The sequence below is a fragment of the Parasteatoda tepidariorum genome, chromosome 7 (assembly GCF_043381705.1).
Source record: "Parasteatoda tepidariorum isolate YZ-2023 chromosome 7, CAS_Ptep_4.0, whole genome shotgun sequence".
NCBI lineage: Eukaryota > Metazoa > Arthropoda > Arachnida > Araneae > Theridiidae > Parasteatoda > Parasteatoda tepidariorum.
In genome coordinates, this window is record NC_092210.1 from 51,064,251 (window position 1) to 51,080,524 (window position 16,274).

A 16,274-nucleotide genomic window follows, 5' to 3' on the forward strand; every position below is an offset into this window, starting at 1 on the left:
TGTCATTTCGAAGGATTTTATTGAATACTTCAAGAAAACTTCACTTTTTTTCCTTGAAGTAAATGGATATTGTAGCTTTCTTTTCTCTTCGGGAATCGAAATACTATTACACATCACCCATGGATTCGAATAAAATATTCGGGAACACATTTAGCTGTTTTATTTAATAGTTGAATCGAACGTTCAGTTGCTTCCCCGCATAAGTGGAGTTTTATTTCGAGCTTTTTGAAAGATTTGTTGTTGTTTTTTTATAGTTCATCTTGTTTTGTCGCTAGAGAAAGGCTAAGAATTTTAATTTAAATATATTTTATTAGCAATCTATATCTGTATATGAAAGTTTAAAATAAAAATATTTTTTTACCGTACATTGTTATGAATATTTAAATGCGCTTATACATAATATCGCTTTAAAATTTGCAACAACCTTAGTATGGTGGCTAGCTAAGCCATATTATCGTGCTAATTACTTTTTTTCTTAAACTCGATTACACAAAACTGGAATTCAACTTGAACGCAAATATGGTTCAATTTAACATACATTTAATGTATGATTCAATATGGTGCCAAATTAGGCTACATTATGTGGCTAATTATTGCATTTTAAACTTGATTACACAATACTAGAAACAATTAACTTTTACTTAAAAATCCAAAATGTCACTGACTCAAAATACTCAATGTTCTGCAATTAAATTTTGTGCAAATGGCATATAAATTCGAACACAATGATGACAGTTAGATTAGCAATATTGCCTCGCTGTGTTATAGGTGAGACTGTAGTAAGAAAATAAAAAGTAAAATACTGTAAGTAATTAACATCAACTGGTACGGTAACACAAAAGCACCACGGTAATAGCGCAACCAATATTGCATGCACAATTAAAAAAAACTGATATTAACTTTTTATCCATGGGCGGAATTTTCACATACTTTGCACAAAGGAAAAAAAGAAAGGTAAAAACCTCCAGAATATGGTAAAATTTACATTGTTTCTGTCTCTATGAAAACACCACAAAGCATGGTGATTGTTACCGAAGCGCTTTGGTAATGATTTTGGTAAAATTAACAATAAAGTATGGTTTCCTAATACGCGATAAAATTTGGTAAATCTGGTAAAAATTAGTAATTTTTTCATATCTTTGAGCATGGCTTAGAAACCATTCATTCTTTTAAACTTACTTGTCAGTTTTGTATTTTTTCACTAAATATGGTGTAATGGTAATAACAGTTTTGAAGACCAGAATTTCCGGTAAAACGTTATCATATGAACGAAAAAATTACAAAATTAATGGTTTAAATATAGATCGCTTATTTTGGTTTTATTAACCAGAATTGTGGTTTTTTATAATAAATGTCATTACTATGCACCATGGCAATCATAACAGAATTTTTTTTCTCCATGGTAATAAATAATATTTACATGATAAAATAACGAAATTTAAGACTTGAAAAATACTTATTTAATTTTTGGAAAATTTTTCTGACTTATTTTAATTTTATAAATTAACTAAACAAAAATATGTAGAGACAAATAGTTTTTTTTCTATCAATAACTATATAACAAAAAGACATGAATCTATTTATTATTATAGGACATCAAAACAATAAATAAGATAAAAATGAAGCGAAGAAACTTTATAGTAATTTTTTAAGTATATCTAACCATATACCTAAGAGTGTAAATTGTTACTTCTATTTTAATATATATATCATAAAAAAGATTAGTGCCGTCACACTCTTTCGTATTCACCTATGGACAAAAAGAATTACATGAAATGACACTTAAGCAAAGAAGATCTATATATTTTTGGCTCTCATCAGGGTAAAATTTATAAATTTATCAGCGTTTATATTTCATCCTTTCGTCACATTATTCTCTGCTTTTAGTTAGACTATTATTCAAAATTAAATGCTCTTTAACTAAAAGAGTCATTCCTTTATTGTATTATATAAAGTATATAACTACTTTTTATGCGAAATTTTATAATAATGATATTTAGTTACCGTTTTACGATTAATAAATGGTAAATATAATGGTAATAAACTTAATGGTATATATACTTTCGAATAAGTTGCATTTACTTTCGAAATTAATAAATTTTAAGCACAATTTTGTTCAGCCAACACCGGCGATTAAAATAATGAAAACAAAACATATTTTTAATTCTAAAGCAATACTAAAAATTTACTTTTTGTACTGAAACTAACTAATCTTTTGTTGAAAAATATTTAGATTTTCATAAGAATCAAAACTCAAATAAATTTTAACAAAATGGATAAGCAGTAACGAGCCTAAGTTATTAAGTTCATACTTTATATTAATAAAATAGGACAATAAATCAGTGTTACTACATTGAAAATATTTGGGATCTTTTAAATATATTTTTTTCTTCAATTTTATAATGTAACAATCGCTTTCAAAAAGGCAAAAGTAATTACCAAGTGAGCAGGAAACGGTGCCCCCTAGCCTTTTATATTTATTACGCGTGGAAATTTTTTTACTCTTTTTAGCAAAAATAAATTTATTAATTTTAGAAAATATTTTCTGTATTACGAATTCTTTTGAATGTCTTAATTTTTTTATTCAATTAAAATTTCAGAAAAGTTAAACTTGACTGAATTTCAGGGAGTCAATAAATAAGAATTAAACTTAGATATTTTTCAACATTTTCACGGAAGATAACAATAACTAAAAATATTCTTACAAAAAGAGAAGAAAAAAAAACTTCTAGACATCTTTTGTATGATTGAAGCTGAATTAATTGTGACAGAAAAAAAAGCAATCTTTCACTAAAGACAACAGCCACAGAAAAAATTCTCAAAACAGAAGAAAAGAACGTGTAAGGAAAAATGCGCAGCCAACTTTCTACCAAATTAGGCTCCATTTACATAACAAACGAGCTTAGAATATATTCTGTGGCCGGTGAAGATTGAATTTACTGAATTACTTTATTTATTATTCGTTCTTGTACTTTCTCTTTTTAAGTTAACTCCTCAGGCAACCGAACATTTTGAGCAAGAAGTGGAATTCCATCTCGTGCGCAGACGATAATTGAATAAAAGCTGGTCACACAGCGTGCGAGCGAAAATAAAAAAAAATTGTATCGATCTAATCATACATATGGCGAGCGAATGTTATCATCATATCGGATACATTGAATATTTAAAAAGGCATAGAAGCTATGCTGGGAATGATATGAAATGTATAAATCAAATTTTTATAAATTTTGTTATTACATGCCCTTTTTAGAAAATTTGAAAGTAATAAATTAAATTAAGATTTATGTACGTAGAGACATTTTAAAAGTCCGTTTTTACTCATTTGTTTGTTATTCACTTTAAAGTAAAAAGTGTCCAATTTTAGAATGTTTTCATTAAATAATTTGCAGTATATTGTCAATAGGTTACAAGTAATTTAAATCTCGAAACCGACGAGCATTTACGTACATTTAAAAGTTTATCAATCCCTGTAATTGTATAAATACATTTTTTTTTAATTTTTTTTAAACTTTTGGATTCTTAAACTCCATTATTGTTTTTTCATTCGCTGTATTTTTTTTTGTTTTTAAAAGACCATATTTTGTATTTAAATACCCCTTTTCATAAATGGTTTAAGTACCCTTTATTTCGGTTTTTGTTAACCAGAATTAGTTTTTTTTAATAACAGAAATGTTACTACCATACAAGACGGTAATATCTCCAAAATATCCACGTCTACTTGACTAACTACAAGTTTAATAGATTATAATTCCCGAAATAATTTACAAACTTTGCTTTTTTTCGTTTCATCTTTCTTTGTGTATATTTTTCTATACTCATTCGCAATTTCAGGTTTCTAAGCCTTTTAGAGTATCTATGTCGTTGTAGAACAAAATATAACAACTCCTGAAATGGCGGCAAAACCGAAGCTCAGTATTTTAATTACAGAATAGAGAGAAGGTTCCATTAAAACCCTTAGTGAATCCACTAGCGGAAATTTTAAACACAGTTCATAATGAGAAAACACTCAAAAAATGGATCAAATTTTGAGTACTCAATGTGTTTACGTATTTTTGCTTACTAAGTTTTGAACCTCACTTAGTGTTCCGAAACTGAATTTACCTCAAAATCCTAACATTAAATCAGATATAGCAATTTGATTTTTCTTATCAATGCTCTGTCTTTAACAGAAGGATCTAGTTTCAAGTCAATGCAATGCTTTCAGAGAAAAATACTTTATTCTTCTATATACAGAATAATTAAAAATAACGTCAATAAGAACCATTTAAGCGAACAAATTGGTGACAAGGCTTGGAGGGAGACTCTAAACAGGATACCAGATCACCCAAGACGGAATGCGGTTGCTGCCTTTGGCTGGCAACCGGGCCGGACTATCTTGAATCTCACCTCTACAGACTTAAGTGCCTTCCTTACCCAAATTGTATTTTGTGAAGGGAGGATGCCCTGATGAATGCTGAGCACCTAAGGGTTTGTCCAGCAGTGGTAGGAAACATCTACGACAGATACTGGAGGGTACGTGAGCAATTACAAGTCATGCAATCTGAATGACTTTCTATTAACTGTGTTTATGTTTTTGATATTTTTGACACTTTTCCTATAGTTTGTCTAAAATCTGAACTCCTCCAGACATTCATCTGGAACTGTGGTGGTGATAACGAGGTGTGATAACCGATGGAGGTAAGACTATTTCAAGTAGGGATGCGGGGTCACTGTTTTGGAGCGGTTTCGGCTCGGATCGGCGAGAGAAGTTCAGAAATATCGGGATCCACGAATATTTTTTAAGCCTGTGGCCACTCGAAATCATTTAATAACTTAACAACTACTTCAGATACAAATTTTAGTCTGGTACCTATCTAACAAAAAAATTTAAAAAATGGGATTGGTAAAGATATAAAAAATTTTATATTAAGTTTTCTTTAAAAGACCGATTTCAAAAAATTTTCTAGCTATTTAATAAAAAACTCGGATTAATTCTGAAAAAAATATCTTTTTTTCTTCTTAAGACAATGCGTTACATGAAGCACAAAAACCATTAACACAATCGGAGTTTTTACCTTTTAATACAATCAATCAAACACACTTCATCCATTAATTTTTATGAACAATTAATCAACTAAAATTGCATAGCTGTAAACATAATTGCAATAGGGTGTTATAACAGAATATGCAAATCGAAGTGTTATTCATTACATACACCAACGCTTTTTTTGGCATATCTTTGCTGAAACATTAACATTTTCAACAACACTATTTGGCCTTCAGACACAAAAAAACTTCAATTATAGAGATAAGCGTGACACATGTCAATAAAAGAAGAATTCTTCATCATTTATGCATCTAGGGAAAATGAATATCACATTTTCGCCCTGGAGTCTTTATTTTTAAGTGTGGTAGTTTTAGAACTTTCGTACTATGCCTTATAATTAATCAGATACCGTGAAAAGAACTGGATTATTTCCAAGATATTCTCCTAGAAAGTGTGCGTGACACATTTTTTTCTTCTTTGTTAATTTGAACCTCGACACTACGTAATAAAAGCAAAAGTACAATTACGCTCTTCGTGTAATGTAAAAATAAAATTCTGTGAATACTAAAATTGTACGCTATTGTTGACAGTGATACCACTTTTGGCGATTGAATAATATATGATTAAATGATTGAAGGTAGGTCATTGATATTTTTTTTATCTCGTATATTATGAATGCATAGTGTGAATAAGAATTCATCGAGCGTAAGAACCATAAGATAACTACTTCATTTTTAATTATGATGCAATATAATTATTAAATTTCCAGATACAATATTTGCATAATAGTAATTTGAAGATTAAATGCTTATATTTAAAACGAATACAATTAGAGCAACAGATAGAACAGCTCTGCATTATTTATATTTTGTCAGTAGAACAATTTTCATTTGCTAAATTTTAAGAAAATTTGTTGAGTAAAATGCTTTAAAACACCTGGCTATACAGTTTTTTTTCTTCATGTTTCTGCACCAACCAAGAATAAAGGCTTAAAAACTTTTTTATCTCTAATAATTTTATTTTTTAACACTTCTATTATTACAAGATTTAATGCATCATGTACAACTTAATATATATGGTGATTCATAAATAAGTATACAGTTTTAATGCGTTATGAATCAAAAACATTGTAAGATATTATATATTACCTGAAAAAGAGTTGTATGGAATTATTATACGTTTTGTTTGGAGCAGTCGCAGATGTTCTATGTATGACCTCTTAGTCACATGACATACATCAAGCAGGTAATCAATTTCTGCCCAAACGCGTGTTAAGCTATCTGATTCAAGTACATCGATAGTGATTAATTCCGCTTAGTTTTCATCAATGATTCAACATTCCATGTCAGTGGGAAGGTAATCAAGCAAACAATTCATTCTTGGAGAAAAGAGAATTCTAAATTCATTGAGCAACACATGCGAGATTCCCCTAAGGTAAATGAAGTGTGCAGTGTTCAGAAAGGTTCGGCTCCTATTTCTTTTCAAGAACAAACTGTCCCAGGAGCCACTTTTTTGAATATGCTAACTATTTGACTGATGCCATAGTTGCAGGACGACTTTGAAAACTTCAATCTCTTACTGGATGGTGCAACATCACATTCGTCGGCCCACTCGCGATATTATCTTGATGAATCTCCCTCACCGATGGACTACGCGAGTCATAGACTGCAACATGCCACTTATCCAGCGCCTACCCAGAAGACCTGACCTAACACTTAGCACCTTCCGATTTCTTCCAGTAGGGTTAAATAAAGACAAGGTATTCGTCCCGGCCCTTCCTGATAATCTAGCGGCGCTGAATCAGTTATATCAATGAATTTGATTCAGATAACTTAGAATGCGTTTGGGCGAAAATGGATTATCGGCTCGATGTGCGTCGTGAAGTGTGACTAAGGGATCAAACATAGAACATCAACGACTGTCTCCAACAAAACTTAAAATAGATCCAAGGTGGTTCAAGGAATAGAGCATTCGCCTCAGAATATGGTGAACTGGGTTCGAATCCTAGCGATGACTGGTTGATACGAATACCGCTGCCGACTTGGACTGACCACAGTGCTGACGTGAAATATCCTCAGTTGTAGACGGATCATTATTATCTTTGTCGTCAGGTTTACGTGGTTTTCCTCTCCTTGTAACGCAAACGCAGGTTAATTCTATCAAAAAATTCTCCACGAAGGCAGCATTTCTCCCAATACTTGACCCATGAGTTACCTTGTTTTCTAAATTAAACTCAAAATTACAAGCCCACGAAGTTGAACATTGGTAGCCGTAAGCTTAAATTTGGGTCGGCTGTTCACCGGCACTTATAAAATAAAATAATATGGGACTTAAAATAATAATCCAATACAATTCTTCAGGTAACATATAATATCTTACAATCATTTATAGGACATTGTATACTTCTTATGAATCACTGTCTTTATATTTTTTTGGCTAAATTTTACTTATTATGCGTGTTTCAAATTTTTTAATAATAACAGCGTGTTAATGTTGCTGTATTTTAATAATTACGAACTAAAAAAGGTATTCTTTACAGTTATAAAATTAAGCCTAGTATCAACAAAATAAAGCCACATTTTTGGAAAATGATCGTTGAAAATTTCAACAAATGAATGAGTAATTGGTCATAATCTGATATGCTATAACATTACACTACATTTTGCACTCTGTGAATGAAAAAAATAATAAAAATTTTAATGAAAAATCAGTGTTTTCAATCAGAATTACTTATTGCGTTAATTTTTGGACACTTTTTATAATAATTAAAAAATAATAGCTAAATATATAATGCTTATATAATGTTGAGGCATTTTTTGATAAAAAGTAATAAAAATTTATTTTATAATAAAGATTTATGAATAAATAAATCTAATAGTCATATTTTTCCTTTAGTTAAATTTTCAAAAAAAGTAAACCTTTTATTTAAATTTTCCAAGATATTATTATTTAAAAACACATACGTTTAGGATCACGTAAAACTTGCAAGCAAAATAAATTTAAAACAATTTTAGTTGATTCTGAACAGCACAACTCAAATCGAATTTTTCTGCCATTCACTAATAATACCCAGAACCCGGAGCAGCATAAATACAGCGTAGCTAAACTAATTCACTCAAAGTTATGCTTCAAAAATATATCCATTTACCTAAGCGCATGTTGTGAGTAAACTATTATACTCGTTCTTGTAGTTCTGAAATTTGTTAAGCTAGTTAAATTCTGAAACTGTTTTCGTCCAGCTTTTAAAGATAAAAATGTTAAAAGGGTTGTCAGGATCTGCACTGGAATAAATTATTCTGTAAAGGGCACCAGAATTGTGTTCTCTCTAATAATAAACTTTGAGTAAATTTTAAAATTTAGGTATATTTTTGGTGGTTCGTAAGGACTCATCTTAAAAATAATATATAATTCCAGAATCCTTATCAAAAAATGAAGTTAACAGTAAGGGTTTGGTAAATAATAATTAAGTTTTGTTTAATTTTTTATTTCCTATGAGCTGCACAATCAGACTTCCCGATGAGCAGACCTAGTGCGTTCTCCAGAAGTGGTATCCACTCTTTCAGAACCACCACAATGGGTGAGATACCGTTGGCCCTGTTAATTTGGACGTCTAGTTTCTGCCACACTAGATGGCAACACCAAGACTCTGTTTGGATGCTAAAGTGCACAAGGAATTTTATTTTGCCGGCAATGCCAACAGCCAATAAGGCACTCCAGGGATCTTTTACATGCCGCATAATCATACGACATGGCCGCTGAGGATTTTCTGCATCCCGAAAATCCGGTGTCTGGGCCGGGGATCGAACGTCGGGGAGTTAGGAAAAAGCAAAAACAGTTTTAAAACGTGATTGAAAAACTATTGAATATGTTTTATTTTACAAGCGTCGATGAACAGTCTACCAAATTTTGAGTTTACGACAAAATTATTCAGAAAATATATTTTTCAAAATAAACGATTTTAAAACTTGGAACAGACTTCTAGTAAGTTACAAAAACAAACAACTTTTTGTTTGTAAAAATTCAAATTTATATATAAAATTTAATTCCCTTTATTCTCGGCCACTTAATTCCCCCCCCTCAAATTTCAGAAGATTATATGCAGACCTTCTTTTTTTTCATAATCGTCGTTGTACAGTCGATCTAATTGAGTTTACGACAACTAATGTTTAATTCCGTAGCTTATACTTTTGAACTCAATCCAGATGACAAGGGAACTCTTGGATTAAGTATTGGGAGAAATTTCGCTTTCGCGGACTTTTTAATGGTTTGATTTGATTGATTTGATTTGATTTGTTCATTTTACGTCGCACTAGAGCTGCACAATGGGCTATTGGCGACGGTCTGGGAAACATCCCTGAGGATGATCCGAAGACATGCCAACACAATTTTGATCCTCCGCAGAGGGGATGGCACCTCCGCTTTGGTAGCGCGACGACATGCACGCGAAGTCGAGCACTTTACGGTAGAACAGTTTAACGAGGACCAATACCGCACACCCTCGGTCCCTACGCTGACTGATCCAAGTGGTCACCCACCCGCACACTGATCGCAGCCAGTGATGTTTGACTTCGGTGATCTGCTGTGAGCCGTGTCGACATTTTAATGGAATTAATCTTAAATGGACAGGAAAACCGCAAAAACCTCCCCGGATATTCTGACGACAAGGGGTCTCTAACCTTTGATTTGTTTACCGCTAAGGATATTTTACTTTTGCATTGTGGTGAGTGTGGGCAGGATATTTGTATTGACGTGCCATCGCTGGGATTCTAACCAGAGTTAGATAAATGGGAGGAAAGCTCTCGATCCCCAAACTACCACGGTTCTATTGAATATATTAACGAATTTCTACAAAAGGGAAGTCAGAATTGAAAACATAAAAGCTTGATTGATTGACGGTGGTTGGTAATAGAGAGAAGTTTAAAGGTTGGTGGTGGTAATAGGTGGTAAAGGAGGTGGTAATAGAGAGAAGTTTAAAGGTTGGTGGTGGTAGTATGTGGTAAGGAAGGTGGTAATAGAGAGAAGTTTAAAGGTTGGTGGTGGTAATAGGTGGTAAAGAAGGTGGTAATAGAGCGAAGTTTAAAGGTTGGTGGTGGTAATAGGTCATAAAGAAGGCGGTAATAGAGAGAAGTTTAATAGAGAGAAGCTAAAAGAAGCAGCACAGAATTTTATCCGGTATATCAAACTTATATCAGATGATGCTTTTCTCCTCGCCTTTGTCACTTGCGATTTCGTTTTTCTTCTTAACAAAAAAAATATATATTCTATTTTATGTATCATGTTTAAAATTTCATTTTTTCCCAATAACTTAAGAATGTAAGCCATGGTTTTCAGGACACCCTTGTTCTAATATTTCTCTTGAACATTCTACACACACAACTTACGCATTTTTTCTTTTTTTTTGTTGAAAATTCTACAAATTAAATTTTGGAAAAAAGTAATATTAACGCTCAGAGCGTTACTAAATAATAATTTATTCCATGATGTTAGACATTTAATAACGAGGATAAAATAATTTTTAATGTCAATTTAAGTAATTACATAAGTGACTGTTATTCAAAATGTAACAATATAAACAACAAAAATTTAAATCATTATGGTTCGCAGAAACAATCAATAATTAATTACATAACCTTCAAGAGGTATGCCACCGATTGTTCATCTTCTATAAGGGTCAACCTAGCCGGACAAGTAAAAGTAGCAATATCAGACGAATATAAATAACCTACTTCTATCGATTGGGGGTCAGGAGCGGCGGTAACGACTGTGAAAAAGTCATTATTACGAAACCATTAACAAGAGAAACAAAGCAAATTGCCAATACTGATACTGGAAATGGACTTGGAAAATGGGGTTCAAAACAAGATCTCACACGTCCAAAAAATAAAGGTTTAGGAATACTAAGTCACGAAAAAGACTACTAATGAAGTCGAATTGATTGAGAGGTCCAAGTCTAACATAAACTGCAGTACAAGGCACGAAATTACAACTCGATAGATCACCATTGGCCAACGAATATTTAGGGTTGGCTAGTAAGATTTGTTTTGTCAAATGCTGAGTTTTAAATCAAACTATCTCCGGAATTGAGAATTTATGACTAGGAGCTATAGATTGGGATGTCAATAACAAATGACAATAACCCCTAAATGACCTATAATCTCGAAGAAATCACAATATCTATACAGTAACACTCTGAAGACTTAAACACTTAACTTTCTAAAAATGAACCAATAATTAGAGTTTGACCATAGGGTTTCAATTGATAAATGCCATTTAGTGTAGAAAGAACATGACGTATATAAACATGAATTGTTAAAAGTATAGGAACATTTATGACATAATTATAATTTCGTATTATTGTGCCATGATATGATTAGGAAACCATTGAAACTTTTATGGCAATTTCAGTTTATGTTAATGTTATTACTATTATTTTGCAATAAACTATTAAATTTTTACATTCTTTTATAGTTTTAAACTTAAAAAAGAACATTTACACTACCTGAGTTTGAATTTTAAAAGTGTTTCGTGAACTTTTGTGAAAATAGTGGAGCAAAAAACTTTTAGTCTGATAGAGCACGGTAAGCAGTAGTAGACAATTGACAATGGAGAAAATCAAATATTAATTTTAATTAGTCACATTTTAAGCATCGCTTTTAGTAGGTAGCTAATCGTTTTCGTTTATCGAAATTAAAGATCTAACCAAAATTAATTAAAGATCTTTGGCTTCAATAATAGTTTGGCGTTTGATGAATTAGTACAATCTATCCATTTCTTTTAGTGTTTAGCACAATATATTTTTTTAATTAGTATCTATTAATTATCATTGGCGTTAAAAATGGCATGTTGAAGTTTTACATTTCTCCTAAACAAATTAGTACTATTCCTCCATTAGTTTTGATTTTCAGTTCATATTATTCATTTAAAATGATTTAGTTCTATAGAAACACGTATTAAAAGCATAGCTATAAACAAAATTAACGCGTGGATAACACACATCCTGAAACGTAGTCCGTTTTTGCTATCCCGTTTATACTGATCATTGAATTTATCTGATAAAAAGAATAAAAAATAATTAAATGTTAAAGAATGCGCAATAAACTCATGAGAACCATTAGAGAGCAAACATTACTGTTGTTATCCAGTGTTAAAAACAGAATCGTATGTAGTCAATTGTGATATTGTAAATTGTTATCAGTTGTGATAAGTCAATGAAATAATTCCATTTTTCAAACGTCTCTAACAAACAGACTGATTCAAATTTTATGTTCGAAAGTCAACAGTGCTTTGAAATTTGAGTTTGCCAAATTTCACCGCTTTCGTTCAGATTTCGGGTCGACTATATTTGAGGGTGCCCCTTGATTCTCGCCAAGTTGTGATCGCGGTTGATCGCGAAGCTGGACAATGTTGAAACCCAATCGTGATTTTGAATGGTTTAGATTTTAGCGTTATTTTTAAATGTTCAACGGTGTATGAAATTTCAGAGGTCCGTTAGTTCTACATTGGATACCGGCTGGCAAGGTTACTTTGGCTTCTGTTCCTAAAAATAACTACAATAAATAAGACAAATCTTAAGTTCCTGTACGATTTGAATAACAATGGAAAAAAAGCAGTGATTGACTGGTGTGTGAATGAAGGTTTAATTAGTAATAGATATAAATGTCCTGTTGTGGGAGTTGTTTCTTTTTCCTTTTCTTTCTGTGCTTACTCCATTAATTTTTGTTTCGATTCAAAATGCATTTTATTGGGTTTATTAATTTTGCTTACATTGGGTTCATTGCAATTTTATTAAGTTTTGGCCAATGTTTTGTTGAAATTTTCCAATGTTTTATTGATATATCATTATGTTTTGGCAGCCATTCCTGTTACCACGGTGTTCCGCGCAAACAGGAATGGCGCCAAACATAAGTCGCCAATTTCGCCAAGGGGCACCCTCAAGTACATATTTACCCAGATTTCTTTAGGAGTCTATAAAGGACAGACGGGCATTAGTTTTTATAATATATGTAGATAATATCATGAAAGTAGAAAGTGAAATGATAACACATAGTCAATCACAGAAGACTTGCAGTTAGTAACACACAAAACAGCCAATCAAAATTCCGAACGCATGCGGATGAAGGAGCAATAATAAGTATAAATGCTGATGGCTGTTATGTCACCATAACTAAACATCTATAGCTTTTCCAGTTAAAGCTTGCGGCAACTCATAGTTTGAAATCTATTTTCAAGGTTATCCTAATCATACAGTTTTGAAGTAAAATTCACTAACGAATTATGATGTAATTATTATGTTGTTCGAAGTAGGCTTGGTATTAAATGTCTGTATCTTTGTTATATAATGTCAAACTATCTTTATAATGTTCAATGTAGTAATATTCAAACTCTTTGTTTTACAATGTATCTTCATGAATGTCATATGCGATATCAGCAGCTTTATAAAATTGAACATTCTATTGCTGTACAAAATTAACGTAAAATAAACGTAAAATGATATTCATATACGACAGATGAATGCTCGGAAAAATCGTTGAAGAATCAAGACGCTTAAATGAAAATGCGTTACGTAGTGAGTCTATCAGGCAATATACCTCTTTTTTAAACTGGTACATTCAGTGATGAATGTATAAACTGCGGTGCGACAGAACAAAATTCAACTGCTGTCTCCATGGAAAAGTTGAACTCGTTCATCATAATTACCCAGATGTACTGAAAGAACTTTTACATGCAGTCATTCTGATACAATTAATTTTAGGTAGAACATTTGGTCGTACAATTCTGCACTCGCGATGTTTGCTTTTTGTCCATCACAAGAATTCTCCGTACAGATTGGCCATAATTTATATACAGATTAGTAATTGCATTATGAAGCAGAATTTCTGATAAAAATGTGTTAGATCTATCTTGCTTTTAATTCTCAATGCCATGAAAAGAAATACATATACCCAAGTTTTTATATATATATATATATATATATATATTTANGAAAACAAAGGATATTGTTTGCATTCAAATTAATTACATGCATTTTTAATCTGTAAAAATTTTCTATTTTATTCTTATATTTAATGATAATTTAAATTTTCAATTTCCTTCTTATGTATAATGTTGGACAATATTGCTAATTGAGAAAAGTAATTACAATTCTTCTATTTTTTTATGAAAACAAGAACTGAACTAATTAGAAACACACATTTTTCTCATTTAATTTAAAAGCGCATCAGAACTGCAAATAGTTATAGCATTACTTTATTTATAAATTAGAAGTGAAAAAAATAATGTTGAAATAAAATCCTTATTATTACTTATTCTTAACTGCTATTCTTATCCAATATATATATATATATATATATATTATTTAAACTAAACATAAACGCAAAAAACTTTTTTTGCATAAAGTGTTATAGGCAACTTAACCGATACCTGGATAGTGGCCCATTACAATTTACAATAAAATTTTGAAATTTTTATTTATTTATTGATTCTTTTTATAAATTTATGATAAAATATAGTATTCTTAAATTATATGTTTTAGAATATTTTAATAAGCAGATAATTAATTTTTGTCAAGAAATTAATTAAGTTGATTAAATTTAAGATTAATACATTTAACAAGAAATATATTTATCATATTTCACTATTAATTTTGATACATTATTATTTAAAATACATCCTGACTTATGATACATAATTAGTTATAATTCCTAATTGATTTTTCTCATTTTTAATTATTATCCACAAAACTATAATACATAGTTAATTAATGTTATATTATTAATTATAGTGTTATTTATTGTATAATATGCAAATGAAAAACAAAACTTTTTTTGTATAAAAATAAGCTAAGTACATTAAGTAATTGTTTCTGTGTAATGTCAAATAAATAAGGAAAATCAAGAGGAAAAAGTATCTAGAAAAATATATTTTTATCTGAAAAAGTCAAAGCTAGTATTCAGAAACAAGCATAATCGAATACATTCCAGCGACGCGAAATAAAATAATTCCCCCGAAACTATTTAATTCGGTTAAAAATACGAACGCTAAGAATGCAATTCAGCGAGAGAAAATCTAAAAAAATGACAGAAAGATATGGAAAAAAAAAGTGGAAATAGAAAGTCACAAATCTGGGTGTGTAGAGTTTGGGTTTTCCAGTTTGGTCCATAGAACACCTGGTTTAGGAGCCACACCTGCGTTACTATGGTAATCGATGTTTTGTTCATTTTTTACTTTTTTTTTCACTTTTTTTTTTACTATTTGTATTCTTTTGGGTTACTTTGTGCCCTTGTTGGAACGCTATCAGCTGTTCTGTGGTTTTGATATTGTTCTGATTTCCACTATTCAAAGGATAAAAAAAAATCCCTTCTTTTGCTTGCTTTAATGTTTCATCGCGTGATAAAAAAAACGTATGAGAGATTACTTTATTAAGACTCTATCTATTGATTAAATTTTTGAAAATTTATTTTATATGATTTATGTGTTTTATTTTCGCTGTAAGAGTTAAGATATATTCACAAATCACTTCTAATTAAAGAAAGGCATTCAAATTAATTTTCACCTTAATACCAAGAACAAAATTAATATTAAAAGTATGCATGCATATTATATTTTTTTTCTAAATTTTATAATGATCCTTTAAAGAATTAATTTTTTCACAAAACTAAATTTCAACTGAAAATATTTTATTTTATTCCCAAATAAATATTGCCTCTATATTTTCTGTTTTAATTAGTATTTTACGATGATTGCTTTAAGTGAAAATAATAAATGTTTTTACGTTTGTTAACATTAATATATTTTATATTATTGGAAAAAGAGTATTTGAATTATTAAAAATTCTTAGCCTTTAGAAATATTAAATACATTTTCATTTGTTCTCGTAAGAAATTATGAAATATTTTAAAGTGGTTATTTAATTAAAAACTATGTTTACATTTTTTCACATAATTATGTAATTTATATGCATTAGAGTATTTTGATTAATAAAACTATAAAGTGATTCTTAAAATAATAAATACATTTGTATCGCATCGTATGGAATAACTTAAAATAAAAGATAATTTAACAATAATTAAACGTTAGAGACTTTTGTCGCTAAAAGGGTCGTCTTCTATACTGAATATGGTTTAATTATCTAGAGTTTATTAAAAAAAAATAAAATAAAAAATAATCTTAATATATCTTAAATAGTTTAAAAAAACAACAGTTTTAATGAAATTTTTTTTCCTTTCCTCAAAACATGCAATTTGATCCT

At 30.3% G+C, this 16,274-nt stretch overlaps 1 protein-coding gene across 1 annotated transcript in view; it reads right to left on the bottom strand.

Annotated features, from left to right (window-relative positions):
• The window catches only part of LOC122269131 (cytosolic carboxypeptidase 6-like), a 534,894-nt gene that overhangs the window by 474,701 nt on the left and 43,919 nt on the right, over window positions 1-16,274 (bottom strand). The gene's annotated exons all lie outside the window — the stretch shown is intronic.